The following is a 16419-nucleotide window of genomic DNA, read 5'->3' on the forward strand; positions in this document are numbered from 1 at the left end:
ATAAATACATATATATACATACATACATATATATATATATATATATATATATATATATTACACACACACATATATTATATATAAAATCTCATATAAGGCTGGTTTGTAAAACGTTTTATGTCTGTGAAACTTAAACATGACCTTCCGTAGTTTGGAAGAGCTAAGCAGTTACAGGGCACAGTAAAACCACAACAGTAAATCACAGAGCTACAAAACTACACAAAGTAGAGAGAGGGCCTGTGAGAAATACAGCTTCATACTTGTTTCTTTTTCCATTTATATTGCCATCAAGGCCTTACTGTGGGTGGTATACAAGGGGGAAATAATACATGAAATTATTGAATGACACTAAAAATGTCCTCACTGATTCTGTCAGATTTGAAGAGGGCTGGTGTATTTTATTAAGGAACAACATACAAAAAACCCAACTGGAAACTATAACTGTCATTAATTGTACAGTTCTAAAAACTCTGGAGCCTACATGTCTGCAAACGGTGCTGGAAAATTTCACATTTGTCAGCATTTATTAGGAACTGTCAACAAAGTCTTTAGTATGTTAAAGACATATTAAATGTCATATTCATGATTATGGAGCTTAGCTGAAGTTAGGAAAAAGTCGAAATACCCCATAATTTACCCTTATCTAGCTGTACGAAAAACTGTGCAGCTCCTGAAACTGTCCAGGAAAGCAAAAAATAAAAGATATGGATGATGAACTGAAAAATTACATTTTAATTCTACAGAACAAAATACTTTCAGAAGTTAGCAAATGGTATAAGATCAATGGATTTATTATTCTACTTAAAATAAAACAAAAGTAGTAGTAATATGACTAATATAATACAAATGTTACTATTATGAAATCAAAGTTAACAGAAATTAACAGAATAAATATATAACAATAAATAAAGACTTCAAAGTTGAGGCAGTATCAGGTGTTGTTTTATAAGAGCGTCCTTCGTCCATAAAAAGAAAAATTATGTACTAGAAAAACAAATTATTAATTTACCAACGGCCTTGAATTATGAATGGGTTTGTCATGACAGGTTATAAATCAAATTAGTTTCTTTTAATTACTTTCTGAAAACTTTGATATTCCCATAATCACAATTTAAATCTACCATGGTAATCTCATCTGCTTTGTGAACTGGCGAGACCAAGAGTACTCCGGTATCTCCATAAGTTGTCAGGAAGCAGACAGACAAAATACGTTTGCCTTCCCCAAGGAAAACAGCGTCGTTTCCAGTTCCTGTTTTCCTAGACTGAAATCAGGAAGCATTCTGTCTTTTAAGATGTCTAGCTCCCAACCATTGAGAACTGTGTGTTTCTGTATGTATCAGTATAATTGCAAAAAGTCACATTGTCCTTTGAAATAAACTTAGGTTTTGTGAATTTTCCCAAACCAGTCAAGGGTTAAAGCAACAGATGTATTTCAAAGCTGTATAGCTCTATTAAGTTGGAAAATCTTTTTAAAAGGGGGTTGACTTTAATACCTAGTGCAGATCTGTCTCATTTTTGGGTCCGGACACACAAGGTTAAATTAGTCTGTATTTACAGCTCAAGGCAAGTCTATTCCCAAAGGACACCCAACAGCTGGAAAATGGTTTCCTTAAGCATGCGAACAGCTAAGCCAAATCAGTGAACAAACTGGGTATTGATATGGCTGCAGTAAAGGAGCTTGACTTCAGATACTCCAAGGGATGGTTAAAACTAACTTCATAGGGCAAAATAACCTATAAGGCCTTGATTGTCTCTCATGGCAAAAGAGCTTGGTTTTAACATTATATTTAGAACAGATGATTTATTTAATCATACTTCTTCCTGCCAGATCAACTAAAAACAAACATGCCAACAACAATGCCAATTTTAAATTCAGCACTGCATATTTCTGTTGGATGTGGCTTAATGCATTCAGTTTATAATTATAACATAGCCCACAGAAACTGTGTCTTGGGTACAAGAAGGGAAAGTGAAGTGCAGGTTTGTGCAGTAGGAGATTATATTCAATTTGCTACAATGTTTTTGACTACACACCCATAGGTCTAGCATGATCCATAGATATTGAGCTAGATGGCTGTATTGCAGAGGAATGCCCACTTTGTGTTATCATCTAATCAAATAGGACATATGAAGGGCTGTGAGCTTTATGGAGACAGGCCATAGAAAACATGTCTGAGTACCCATAATTGTCGCAAATCTTTATGGTTAAATCCCAAATTACCAAATTGGTAGAATCTGAACCAAATACCATCACAAACGTTTTACATTTTACTTTTGAGTACATGGCACCATCCCACCAAGCACAAGCCAAGTATGTCACCCAGTTTTAATCTGCATCCAGTTTATATCTTAAGAGTCGAAAACAAATGACTTCAATTTGCTCAAATTGTGGTCATTGCAAAATCTTTTCTTTTTCAAAATTTGTTTTGGGAAGTTTTATTCTTCCCTAAAATGAAGGCAATGCAGAGCCACTTTTTCTAGGAATGAAAGCAATTAAGCTATTGGCCTCAAAGGTAACCAGTAACCAAACACAAAGGTATTCATTTATTTTTCTGCATTCCTTAACATTTCAGCACTCTGGCTCCATTTCATTTAATTTTGATAATTTGCATGAAAGAAAGAATTACCCTTCTCCCAAGGGTGTAAGTCAAAAAATTAGGTGGCAGGAACTGACATCTGTTCACTGTTGCCCTTGATTTACCGCAGCAAGTGAACAGACCTGTCTAGCAGTCTGTCTCTTGTTGGGATGTTCATGGCTGGCCAGCAGGAAGCTGGGATGTTGGTTCCAACTAAATTCAGACCAGATCCAGCTTTTTTGGTTTTTAAATAAAGTTTAGTGGGGTGGGAAGGAATCACTCCCATCACCACAGAGAGATAATGGGCTTAGCTGAGGCCAGCACACTCCCTCTGACATGTTGTCTTCCACACAGTTGCAGAAACTCAACTACTACAAAAAAAAAAATCAACAGGTGTGTTTGCATTTTGTAGAAAAAAAGCTTAATATATCCACTATACAGACACATGAGGATGAAAAACATAATTCCTTAGACTAGCTTACTCCAGTGAAGATGGTGGCCGAGATTAAATCAAAACTTTGACCCACCCGTTCAAAGAAAACTACAAAACTATACAACAGCAACTTAATTATTTTGTAAGATGCAAAATATTACATTTATTGTAGAAAGCATTTGCTTGTTTATTTATGTACACACAAGACCATCCAAAATAGTGATAAGAGCACTGATAGTCAGGAAACCTACTTTATCAGGCAGCCCTTGTTCAAAAACACATTATAATTAAATCATATGGGGCACGTAACCTAAAAGAGTAGGGGACATGTATCCTGGCAGGTGTGTATGGAACCAAAAACTCTGTATTTATTCAGTTACAGGAAGAATACAGAGCTTTAGGCCTCCCCATATACACACCTGCCAGGATACATTTGCTTCAGCACTCGGTCACCGTGTAAACTACGGAGACCCCTTTCCGTCCCTCTCCCCAAGAACAGTCCACACAGCAACTTGGGAGAAACACCCCCTACTCGGAGGCCCAGCGGAGACAGGATACTCTCAGCATCTCTCCTGTGGCTAGGAATCCCAGCCCGGATGGCAGTGAACCCTGGAGGTAAGGGGTCAATGAGCTAAAACACTGGAGTATTAAACTGCTGCCTCCAGAAAAGGGAAACGGCGCAAGATGTTGCCTCAATCAAAACACAGCCTCAGTGCGGATATTTTTACATGTAAATCAAAAAGAGCAGAAGCATTTTTGCGAAAAGAACCCTGCAAATTTCTGCAGTGAACCTTACTGATTAAGTAATGAAATGTTCCTGCACCCTTTCTGCCCAAGCTTTGATACTGTCCAGGTGAAGTACAGTAAAGTAACAAAAATACAGTTCAACTCCAAACTTGCACCGGTGGAATTTTAGTCTAACATCACCGGAGAAATATCTTATTCTCCGGGATGTTTTATTCCCTTGCATAACCCTGGTAACGGTGTCGCTTTTCAATAACTGGTCACTGGCAGCGTGGCATCTGCTGACAAGGCTGCCTCTGGATCATGAGTCAATGTCAGGAACTTTTGTGTAGCCTTGATTGCTCGGGCCTTGAGGTTGCTCTGGCACCAAGTCAGACGCATATATGCTGTAAAATGTTTTTAGTGGCAAGGTCTGTCTTACAGCTGCATGCAGGAAAGGGGGATTCGGGGTGGGTTGTAGCATCAGCAGTCTACCAGAGCCAATGTAATCAGCATGCTGTCTGCATGACAATGAATGGAAATGGTGGCAAAGTCTTCAGCTCTTCATACCACTTACACAATCTAAATGCAGAAGCTGTGTTATAAGATTAGCATTCATGTTTATTAATCCCCTCCCCCATATTACGTCAATGTGTCTGGGGATAGAGGTCTGAGATCTTGAATTACAGCTTTAGAAACTTAAATAAATCTACATAAAAGTTGAACATGTACAGAGACTGACAGCACTTAAGGTTCCTTTATATTTGTCTTCTGCCTCTTGGAAACAAAGGGAAGGCTAGAATCAATTCATTCGGCCACAGAGCCCAGGGATACCTCCCCATAGTGGTCGTTTACAGCTGACAAACACAATAACCAGGGAGACAGTATTACAGCAAACAGCACTATGTTGATTTTGGCTGTGGGAGATCAGAACTCCTTACATAAAGTGCAGTTTATTCAGAGTGAGTTATTATGTGCTGGATCTCCCTTTCATAGTGTATAACACTAAGAGGGCTTTCCCCTGACATAGCTCTAAGATTATACACACACGTACAAAACACTCAAGTATAACGGACTTCCTACCTCAAACTAGACCTCAACATTTTTGTGTAATCTAAATGTCCTGGTTTCATTTCAAAGATGCTCAATAATGCTGCATGATCAAGTTACTTAATAGATTACTAAAAACACTGGAAAAAAATGCTCACACAGGTCTAAGATTTATTCCATTTCCTGTGAAGAAAATTTGCTAACTGAAACTAATGGTTGGCACTTATACTCAATTTACAGCCTCCCAGTTTGGAGTTGCCAATTGTTACATCAACCAGACTCAATGCTGTGACTTCTGTACTAAGTGGGATAGATGTAGAGGCTTACGCATATCCTCCAAACCATGTGCGGTCAAGCCAACCTCTTAATCTCACACTGTTAGTCCACAGGAGTTCTAGCATGGACTGAGGCTCCTCTCATGGAGATCACTGGAAACGCCGGCAGTGCTCGGCCAACTGTGCTCCAACTCACGGCCAGATTTCGACCAGCAACAACTTGAATATGGGGCTCAACACACACTGTGAGCAGAGGCTTGACCAGTTGAGCCACTTGGGAGCCCCACAAGTCCCACTTGGTTTTTGGTTTGACAAGTCGAGATCCGAACCCCAGCCTCCCAGCCGAGGAGCAGGCACTCTACCACGAAGCCCCCACAGCAGCCCGTCTGAAACTATACACCTATAATTCAAGAAGAATTTGGGGGCGAGTTAATTCCGAATGAAAGGTTGTATAAAACCACTTTACATGGTGAAGGTTTCCCAGTAACTCCTGCTCCTGCCCACCCCACATCTACCCACAGTTACAGAACATGAGCAAACCATTAATTTAATTTATCATGTCACACAAACGATGTCAAGGAAACCCAAAACAACGTGGAAACATCCATGGCGTGTGAAGGATGAGTCTGTAGGGCTTCTTTTATGAGCTGTCATTTCTCCCAGCTGTAACAGCCGACTGTAAACCCAACAGCTAGACATAGCCACTCGGGCGGCTTCTACCAGATTTGGAAATTACCAGACTATAATCCCCTTTCAAACAGAAGATTTCAAAGTAAATCCACATAGTGTTTTGGTTCAATTAGCCATATGCAATTTGATTCTCAAAATATACCAGAAAAAGTAAAAGTTATTTTCAGCATGTAAATGAACATAAATGTTGCAAAGACAGATTTGGTCATTTATATGAACAATTACTTGTGATGCTTAAAATCCACAGTAAACATTGTTCAAATAACCCTCAGTTTCATTAAGGCTGAAACAAAACAAAACTCAGCAAAGGGAGTACTGTGAAGTAATTGTGGGGAAAAAAGGATTTAAAGATATGGGTGCTGAGGTGGTGAAATATTTCAGGAACGAGCTGATCCAAACCCAGAAGAAAATAAAGGTTTCATTTGTAGAATTTCAAAATAAACTTACTGTGTCCAAAATTAAATGTGTGATCTTGCACCAGTATTTCCTTAATGCAAGATTAAGTTTGGATTTATTTTCCTATGTAGCTACAAACCCGCCAATATCAAAAATAATTCTCAAAGTGAATATTGAAAAAGCTGTAAATTTGAGATACTGATCGTTAGACCTAAATATAACAAGTTCTGCCTTCTCAAATCAATAAATAAACAAACCTATTTTGTTAATATTTCAGTATGACAAAAAATTAAGTCATGACTTTTCTATAAAAAAAAAAAAATTAAGAACAGGTGATTGTCAACTCTTGATATGAACCTAAGAGACTGGGAACCAACCTAATCGCAGCCTCTTAATAAGTCTAGGCCTCTCAGGGCAATGCCCTTAGTGCCCAGGCCTTGTTCTCTGTCAAAGGTGAAACCCATAACTCAACAGCCCTTTGAATGATAATGATAGATGTTGTAAGAACAGCTGGACACTGTGTGAAATGGAACTTTGCCAAAACTAGAACACATTCCATTGTTGCAAAAACCCAAGGAAGTCTGACTGGCTTTTATTATACGAGCAAGCAAGCAATGAGGGAAAATACAGTAATCCTTTAGGTCAAGGAATGCAAATGGTGCCAAATAAATATATTATAAACAAGTCCCTGACACTGAATTATGTATTAACAAATCATTTAATATATGTATACATTTTCTTTATAGCAGACATCCTAAGTACTAATACTAAGTCCATATCCTAAGTAAATTTCAAATACTCAAGTCATTTACAGTAAAACATTAGAGGATTTATCCTAAATAATAAGAATCATCGCACTTTCTGTGGCAGTAACCTGATAGAATTTGTTTTTTTTGTAAAACAGTGTATTTTGAAACACTAATTGGAAAAAAGCTGAAAATAGGAATTTGCCTTTTAACAGGTGGAAGAGGATAGTCACCTGTGCCAGTTTTGCTCCTGCTTCTCAAAACATATTAAGTGACAACTGATTTTAACATTGACTGCAAAATGCAAGTGGCAAGGTGTTTTGCTTTGCGCATGGTTTAATAAATGACAGATGGAAAACACGTCTAGCTGCTATGGTTACATGATGTTGAAATTCGCCTATACGCCTGTTAGACAGTAAGTGCAGGCCGAGAGTATAAAGTGCTTCAGAATAGCTTTCTAACTCTAATATACAGGTAGAACACTAACAAAAGTATTGACAAACATAATAACTTCAAATACAATTACAATAAAGGGAATTGGTCTATACAGTGTTACTTGGCAATGATGTAATGACAAACATTGTTTTCAGTAAGTATTTAAAGATTAATTGTTCATTAATTTAGCCTCTATGTATGGAATGTTATTATCATACGGACATTTCACCAATTAACATACTTTAAATGAAGACAAATTAATGTCAATTTTGTTTGTTTTATTCACATATGAAACATGAAGCAACAGGGAAACACATGAGCATCATTTACCAGGCTTGTTTTTCTCCGTTCCTCTCATGGAGACCTAATACAGACAGACGTTTCAGAGGAAGGTCTGGTCTCCACAGTAATAAGCCACAGGCCAGCGCATAAAGGTTTTGCGAAAGCTAAAAATCAAAACATCTTCTGAGTGAACAGTCTGAGAGGTAAATGGATGTGACCCTATGGCCTCAGTCCACCAGGCAGCTCTTATCGTTAAAAGGGAGAGTGGTCTTTTCTCTCGGTCTGTAAATGTAATATCTGTATACAACAATTCATCTTAAAATGTACCCCTGTGATGTTGCCTACAGTACATAATCTTTTCCCTTGAAACAAGTACTAGACCAAGAACAAAAATAATTCCTTTGGCTTAGTCACTATCTAGCTTAGTCATCTGTGGTGTCTCAAGAAGCAACATAAACATCCATACCTTTTATCTGGAACAAATCCAGGTAAAACAACTTTTCTGGGGATTTCTGCATTACAAAGCAGTTGAAAATAACTGATTTTAATGATTATCAGACATCATTACCTCAAGATACCGCAAAAGGAAGCTTAACAAATGAAAAGATGATTCACTCTTTGACACACACAACTCACTGCAATATATCCATGATTTTAAAGTCCAGTATTGTGTCCTGTGTAATACAGAAACAACTGACTGAAAATGACAAGAGATGTGCTCTGAAATGGTGAGAGTACTCCCATACTTCCAGATATCTAAATGAAAGTTCAATTTTTAACAACTTTTTCCCAATATGAAAACAGAATATCAAGCAGCATAAAAAAATATAAATACAACTTTTGCTTTGTTGTAGGACATAATAATAATAATTAGTTTTAAAGTATAAAGATAAGAGAAGACCTAGGCCTAGCTCTTAAAAAACAAAAAACAAAATCTAAAGCTATATGCAAAAAGGTCCATCTGCTAGACATATGTTGTCAATTATCAGGCTATGGGGTTGCCGAGGTAAAAAGACTCAAATGAGTTCCTCAGTATCAGCCCTCCCCACTGAGGTTACCAGGTCTGCAGGGACTACACAACTGGCTATTCATCCCCGTCCCACGTATATAATTGTTCCTATGAAATCTGCCCTTATTAAAACCTAAGGGGGTCAAAATTTGCTACTATTCAAATGTATTTCTCATGCTTACATTACTATACTCAGTAAAGTAGCATGAGTACTTACACTGAAACCATATTTCATTGTTTTAAATCTAAGGTCATGCGTCTTTTTGTTAATGTAGATGATGTTTTCTACAATTAGGCTGTGTGTTAGCCAAACCTAAATGGTATACTACTATGTGTATGGTATTCTGGGCTGTGGTTTGCCCACACATCATGAATCTTGAATCTGTTTTGGATACATAATCGTTAGGACTGCTTCCATGTTTAACACAAAAGCATGATGTGTCCAATTTTTCCATAAACAACATCAGTTATGAATAAGGTATCATTATGTAGCCTACACTCACCTAAAGGATTATTAGGAACACCTGTTAAATTTCTCATTAATGCAATTATCTAAACAACCAATCACATGGCAGTTGCTTCAATGCATTTAGGGGTGTGGTCCTGGTCAATACAATCTCCTGAACTCCAAACTGAATGTCTGAATGGGAAAGAAAGGTGATTTAAGCAATTTTGAGCGTGGCATGGTTGTTGGTGCCAGACGGGCTGGTCTGAGTATTTCACAATCTGCTCAGTTACTGGGATTTTCACGCACAACCATTTCTAGGGTTTACAAAGAATGGTGTGAAAAGGAAAAAACATCCAGTATGCGGCAGTCCTGTGGGCGAAAATGCCTTGTTGATGCTAGAGGTCAGAGGAGAATGGGCCGACTGATTCAAGCTGATAGAAGAGCAACTTTGACTGAAATAACCACTCGTTACAACCGAGGTATGCAGCAAAGCATTTGTGAAGCCACAACACGTACAACCTTGAGGCGGATGGGCTACAACAGCAGAAGACCCCACCGGGTACCACTCATCTCCACTACAAATAGGAAAAAGAGGCTACAATTTGCACAAGCTCACCAAAATTGGACAGTTGAAGACTGGAAAAATGTTGCCTGGTCTGATGAGTCTCGATTTCTGTTGAGACATTCAGATGGTAGAGTCAGAATTTGGCGTAAACAGAATGAGAACATGGATCCATCATGCCTTATTGCCACTGTGCAGGCTGGTGGTGGTGGTGTAATGGTGTGGGGGATGTTTTCTTGGCACACTTTAGGCCCCTTAGTGCCAATTGGGCATCGTTTAAATGCCACGGCCTACCTGAGCATTGTTTCTGACCATGTCCATCCCTTTATGACCACCATGTACCCATCCTCTGATGGCTACTTCCAGCAGGATAATGCACCATGTCACAAAGGTCGAATCATTTCAAATTGGTTTCTTGAACATGACAATGAGTTCACTGTACTAAACTGGCCCCCACAGTCACCAGATCTCAACCCAATAGAGCATCTTTGGGATGTGGTGGAACGGGAGCTTCGTGCCCTGGATGTGCATCCCACAAATCTCCATCAACTGCAAGATGCTATCCTATCAATATGGGCCAACATTTCTAAAGAATGCTTTCAGCACCTTGTTGAATCAATGCCACGTAGAATTAAGGCAGTTCTGAAGGCGAAAGGGGGTCAAACACAGTATTAGTATGGTGTTCCTAATAATCCTTTAGGTGAGTGTATATCATAATTGTTCAAAGATCCTTGCTGCCATATTTACAGAGAATACAGTTACTTTTCCAAAGCAAAATAAATTAATTTTGAATGGGATAAATGAAGGGCTTTTTAACTTGGTCCAAAAAGTTATCTGGAAATTCATTGAAACCTGCTGTTCAGCACTATTTCGCACCCTGTCTGACCTTATTGTGCTGTATTACAAATGCACATGAAATGGTGTACCTTGTATCCTTTAAACAATCATCCAAACTTGTAAGTAATTACTAATCATTAAATATTTTCATATTTTTCCAACAGATCCAGGTCACAGCCTACAAAATAATAAATATGCAACATACAAATTGCTATCAATAGTGAATTACACGTTCTGACCCGAGTTCAGGTTTCCGAAAATCAATACTGGCAATGTTTTACCAGCTGGATGAGTGCACAGCCCTTATTTTCCAGTCCAGACTGTGGAGTGTGTGTCAGGTCTACCAGTCTGAGACCATAAGACCCTCAATTGTTTCTCCCTAGAAGTAATGAAATCTCATACCCCTACTGTGCCACTTTATTATTGCATCGCCTTGGGTATAAAGTTTCTCTTTTGGCAAGGTCACATACATCCCCCAACCCCAAAAATATCCTGTTTCCACATTTACCACAATGTGCTCATAGATACAGAATCTTTTTACCCTTAAGGGGACATTATATGCTTGGCAGTGCTAGAATTCAGTTTTTGTAACCACTTGTCGATACTGAAACAAAAATATATATGAAATATGAATGCATTCATACATGTAGCTAAAGCAATGTTTCTCATTCAGAATGAAAAGAGATTCCGTACGGATCAAATTCTGCCTAAAATGTAACTCATAAATTATGTATATTTCAGGTTCATTGTTTTGTTTGATAGATTTTTTAAGGTATCCTTTTTTCTTCAGCTGATGTGAAGGATCACATCGTGACATGGGTATCATCATATGTTAAGATTCAAGTTTGCAATTAGTATGGTCTTGGCCTGGGACTCAGACGGAATGCAATATTGTCTTCTGGAACTAGACTCCCAACATCAATTGAACCTCAGTCTTCATGGCTCACGTAGGAGGAAGCACAGTTTCACGCTGGTCACTACAAATCAAAGAGACTGCCACAGAAAGCAACATGAATGAACACAATAATCCCTTACAGAAAGACTGTTAAAGCAAGCTATTGGCGAAGGTCACAGCGATGCGCTACAAGCAAAGTCTCCACTGTCTCATAATTAGATGGAAGTTCAATACTCAGTGTCACAGCCAGAAGACGCCGCAAGTGTGAGAGCCTCCATAGGAGGAGGAGATTTGGATTTTCTATTTATCTCATTAGCTTCTTTCGTGACAATTTTAATATCAAGTGATAAAGTACTGCGGAAAAGCAGACTCGACACACACAAACTAAAAGTTTAAGGTTACTGGTTCACTTTAAAATGAAAAAGCAAAACAAACAAAAAATTGTTAAAGTTTCCTTTCTGAGAGCGAAGTATTTAAATCTTAAGTATCTTATGAAAATGTCTTATTAAATTAACTTACAGAATGGTGACAATATTGGTATTTTAAAACTGTTACTTTAACAGAAAGCATCATCTGGTCTCAAGATGGAAGATTTTCTTTAAGAATCATCAGGGTGTCTGTAGCAGATTTTTTAAGAGCCTAAAGTCTATTGCTAACACTCAAAATAAAATGTTTTAGCAGTCTTAATGAGCTTCACAGATCAAACTGCACTTCAGCCCTGTTTCCAGTTACATAACGGATGCAAATGTCATGTGAGAAAACTCACTTTAATTATGATTCTATAACACACCCAGAATCACTCTCTTTAGCACTATTCTTTAACAAAACATTATTGTCGGGTCAAATTCCAGCTTCAATCTTTCATTCAGTGATAGTAAGGATTTAGATGGTTATATTTCTATTGTTTAAAAGTATAATGGTTAGTGATATTCAGAGTATCAAGACATGCATCAAGAGTATCAGACATCACTGTTCTGCTTGTAACAGTCGCTTCAGTGGAAGCAACCTTTCATCTGTTAACAACCTGTAAATACTGCAGATACTGATATATTATAATACATGTATTGAATTAAATCAATTACACTATTTTTTTTATTATTATTATGATTTCAGCTGTATAAAAAGAGAGGACTCCACCTCTCTTGCTTTGAGAGCGAGAAGAAAAGGTCAGGGAGGAGTTTCCATCTATGAATGTGGCTGGTTTAAAGTGCCCCATATGTACCGCACTCCGTTTCCAGTTGCTTACCAGAGCAGACTGAAACTGGGTGATTAAAAGCAAATGCTAAATCGGGTATCGATGTGGGTATTATGGTAATAAATCACACCTTCTTCAAACTGTTCAAAGCATCAAACAGCATGCACCTGCATTCCAAGATCTTTACAGAAAGATGTGATTTCCATCAAGTCTTGAGAGTCTGGGTTTGCCATAAGTGAGGTCCTGTCTGGTGTTATGTTTCAGTGTTGAGATTTTTGATAAATAAAAACTTTTCTCTGTGTAAAATATAATTTTTTTCTGGTATTTAGTAAATCCATTGATTAAGTCTGACTTTCTATTGCTCCACAGTGAGTAGTTTGAAACCAAATGTCTCACAGGTATTAAACTTCATCTTACTTAAATTCATAATCAGCAAATACATTAAATACAATTATGCATTCAAATGTGTATTGATCAGTGTGCAGAATAAGTATTTTATTGTTGCTAAAGTAAATGTTTAAATAAGATTTAAAACGTATTCCTCAATAAATCAGGCAACAAGCTGCATCTTTCAAAACTGGCCTGTATATAATTGTACTGTATATAAAACTATAAACAGAGGCAAGGATACAGGGATTAATTTAAGCAAATAATACAAGCATGTTTTGAATTAACGTAGTAATTGAGATGCCTAGGATCTTATTACACTGATTGTGTAGGCCTACACTGTTCACCAACATTGCCCTGAGTTTCTAAATGACATCCACAATCTGATCCAGCCTTTTGGTTCAGGGTGATGTAAGATTTTTACATTAAAGTTTATAGAAAACCTCCACACATTCTTCCCCCATCTGGTTCACCTTAATCTGTTATGTAGCTTGTTGAATTCATATGAAAGACAGCGGAAAATTCCATAATAACTCTTACCTACACAAATATAATACACGGTGACTGTATAAAAATCAATAATCAGAAAACATAAGGTGTCAATTTATGAAAAATCTCATATGCTATCAATCTGTATTATAATATATATACACCGACATCTTTGAACCCTGGTGAAAATTAATCGATGGAGACATTTCCACAGCAATTTGACAAATTTCCTGTTGTTCTTTATTTTGTTTGGTTGGTTAACCAATTACCTCATGAAGTGTAACATCTGAGAACACTTTGCGATTCAGATTCGAGAACTCTGAACTCTGGATGTTTTGCCAGATGTGGGGAAGAAAAATAAATGTAAAAAATAAATAAATATTTAGCTTATATTTACATGTTTTGAAATGTATACATGCAGTACATAGACAGGACCAAGAGCCAGTATTTATAAAAGGTATTCACCATAACTAGAAGGGCATATACAAGAAAAAATAAACCATTCAAAAATGTATACTGGCTTTTAACAAAACTAATGGATGTACCCTATGAGTTGTGAGTGAAGACTAATCCAACAAAAAGCTCAGATGGGTGTTTCATTTAAATCCATAATGTCCATAAAACATACATAACACAGTCTGAGGTTTCTTGATGCACTGCCTTGGTGTTATAAAACTAAACTGTCCATTACTGGTGTCTTTACTAGAACTTAATTAAATGCAAACAGAGATAGGACACAGTAGTTTTCCTTTTTGTATTATAAAGGATAACCAGGAATCAATGACAATAATTCAAAGCAAGGTATGCGGCTTTCCAATCAATTTTTGGAATGGGGTTTTAATTAAAATTCCTAATTAACATTGTGAATCATGACTGGTAATCATATTGACAACTCAACCTGCTCTCTTATCAGCAGAGTTCACAATGGGATTGCACAGTACTGATTATTCCCATTAATTTCCTGCATCCACGGCATTCACAAAACATGATTTCCTCTTTTACCTCTTTCTATACTACAAATTAAAATTCCACTTTCAACTCCAAGAAAATGCATTTTACACAACACGGCACATGCCAGACACCTTGTAGATAGGTCACTTTGTTTGCTTTATTAATATCTTAAAAGCCTCTTGGACTAGTAAATTGGCTGTATCCTCCCTGCTGAAATATAATTAACAATGAATGCAATTCATATTTGTTTGTTTCTGGCAAATGCAGGATTCACAACAACAACAAAACAAAATTAACATCCTATATAATTGTTGACCACTGTGGTAAATATAGATTTTTATTCTGAAAAGCAGAAATAATCACTCAATATCTATCAAGAGTTCGTATGTTTGTTTTTGTTGTTTTTTCCAAGGGCTTCCCCCAAGTCTTATCATCCACTACACATTATAGATGGAGCACAAAACTTTAAGAAGCTTCAATATAATATGGAATGGGTTGGGGGGGGGGAAATGTAAAAAGAAACAAAAATGTGTACAGTATGTAAAATATGCATAATTGTTTTTCTCTTCTTTCTTTCCAATATAACACCAAAGGCTGGAGTTTAACCATCCCACATTCTGATTTCTGCTGATGTAATAAATAACAAGGGGCGAGTTTGGCTTCTTTAACATGCATATCATCATTTAGATCACTATCATGTTCTGTCAGTAAATCATCTCTACCGGTCAAATGCCTTATATAAACACCCAAGGACGGAAATATGGCTTCTCACTAAGGAGACAACAAAAAGCAATTCCCACGCAATTTGAACTGCTCATATTTCGAGCTTGGTCTGAACGGCTAGTGTCCGGGTTAGTTATGACCCTGCTATGATACAGGCGTTTGCTCAAAACCAACCGTCAACCAGAAGCATGACTTTCGCAGCAGTTGTTCATTTTATTTTCTGGAAATACATTCTGGCAACTTTGCAGCATCCTTCAACCACATTTATAGGGAGATGGTTAAAAACTCAAAGCTGGTTTTAGATGCTGTTATTTTAGGTGCTCAGACCACGCCAATGATAGGTTAGCTCATGAGGAAATGAGTTTTGCTCTGTGCTCCCTGTCAGTGACCACTGCAACGGATGGTTTTGTGAAAGCCAAGAGAAGAGTTTAAAATAGTGACAGAAACAGGTCCCAAGAACTACTGCATGCGAGAGAGATTTTCCACACAAGCACAGTGTGCACATCTGAATAAAATAAAATATACCTCCATCCTGAGGAGCTCACAGGGTCTTTCAGCTTTTACTCCAGCTGAGCTCATGATTGCTTAAGAGAACGGATCATTTTGCTCCATTCAACCAGTTTATCCCTTCTCCCAGCTCTTACGCTGCTGCAGATTCACAAAGACCATTCAGTCTGGTGACATGCAGCTTTTGAAGGCCTGTGCTGAGGTTGTAGCGAGGCTGAAAGTTGCCTTTGATTACAGAGTAGCTTCTCCTTCTTGTTCACCACACAACTGAAGGCTCTCACTTTCATAAAACTTTTCCTAAACTCTTATTTAAGTCATTACAAATTTTAATTAGACCAATTTGCATATCTATCATCAAGATCTTGATGAGTGCATAGTTCAGCAGATGGCTAGTATTAAAAAGACCACATAACTGCCACCTTGCGTGCATAATTTGCACTTAGTTTTTGGGGCATCCAACTCTCTGCAGTCATGAAAGAACCACTTCTATTGTTAAAGGTTTTCAGCACTACATTGGAAAACCTTTGTAGCATTTCATTTTATAAATCTACAGATGGTCACTTGAGTAATAACCAACTTATTTACTACTATATTTAATACAGTTATCATGTGAATTATTCTGCAAAACCATTGGGCAACAGATTGGTAGTAGCAGAGGCCAGAGATTGACTTTGCCTTGATATCTAATGATCTGTGGGTTAAAGATCTCCACTCTCCACTCCACTTTTCATACAACACCTCTGAAGACCACTGAAGCAGTCAAATACACCGAAAGGGTTGCACACCCAATATATGCAAACCACCCTTACA

The 16419-nt window shown here is 37.5% G+C and overlaps 1 protein-coding gene across 2 annotated transcripts in view; it reads right to left on the reverse strand.

Annotated features, from left to right (window-relative positions):
* pald1a (phosphatase domain containing paladin 1a) overlaps positions 1–16419 on the reverse strand; it is a 65436-nt gene that overhangs the window by 10196 nt on the left and 38821 nt on the right. The gene's annotated exons all lie outside the window — the stretch shown is intronic.

The sequence above is a fragment of the Amia ocellicauda genome, chromosome 20 (assembly GCF_036373705.1).
Source record: "Amia ocellicauda isolate fAmiCal2 chromosome 20, fAmiCal2.hap1, whole genome shotgun sequence".
In the NCBI taxonomy this organism is placed as follows: domain Eukaryota; kingdom Metazoa; phylum Chordata; class Actinopteri; order Amiiformes; family Amiidae; genus Amia; species Amia ocellicauda.